Consider the following 800-nt stretch of genomic DNA (forward strand, 5'->3'; position numbering starts at 1 on the left):
AGCAGATCTTGTGAAGTAGTGCAATGGGAAGTGTGCTGAGTGGAAACAGCCTCCTAATACTTAAACCTGCACACACGCACACACACACATGCACACGCACACACACACACACACACACACACACACACACACACACACACACACACACACACACACACACACACACACACACACACACACACACACACACACACACGCGCACAGGCAGGTGATATGATATTTTATCCCCCACCTCAGTACTATTACACAATGGAGCTCAGCTTCATGCTGGCACATGCGACTGGTTATGACCGGTATGCTATTGTCTGCAACAGGACATCACTCTATGCCATTCAGAGTATCTGTGAGTATGAATCACTCTCTGCGTGCCCCCAGTGTCTATCTCGCTATCACAGTCTGTCTCTCGGTCCCCATGTCTATGTGTGTGTAAGCTTGACATATTTTATCTGTTGCCCATTTATATGTCTGTGTATCACATGCAACAGATGCAGATATATCACATATGTGCCACCTACAGCTAGCTGAGGGTAATCCTGACTGATGGGTGTGTGTAGCGACAGTTAAAGTGTACTTAGCTGTCTGTATGCAAAGACATATATGCACAATACAATTATATAGTCCGATGTGGGTTCCAACAAGGTCTGTGATTCTATAAGTGTAGGGGCATGCCCAGTATTACCTTCTATAGTGAGAGTGGGACTCCATTCCAGAGATAGTTTTACTCCAGTTCAGGGTTTTGTGTGCTACAGCCATACCCCTCAAAAGTAAACAGGACTTTCCTAGAGATACAGGGTTTATTT

This window comes from Protopterus annectens, chromosome 10.part0, assembly GCF_019279795.1.
Source record: "Protopterus annectens isolate FY-2018-M chromosome 10.part0, PAN1.0, whole genome shotgun sequence".
In the NCBI taxonomy this organism is placed as follows: domain Eukaryota; kingdom Metazoa; phylum Chordata; order Ceratodontiformes; family Protopteridae; genus Protopterus; species Protopterus annectens.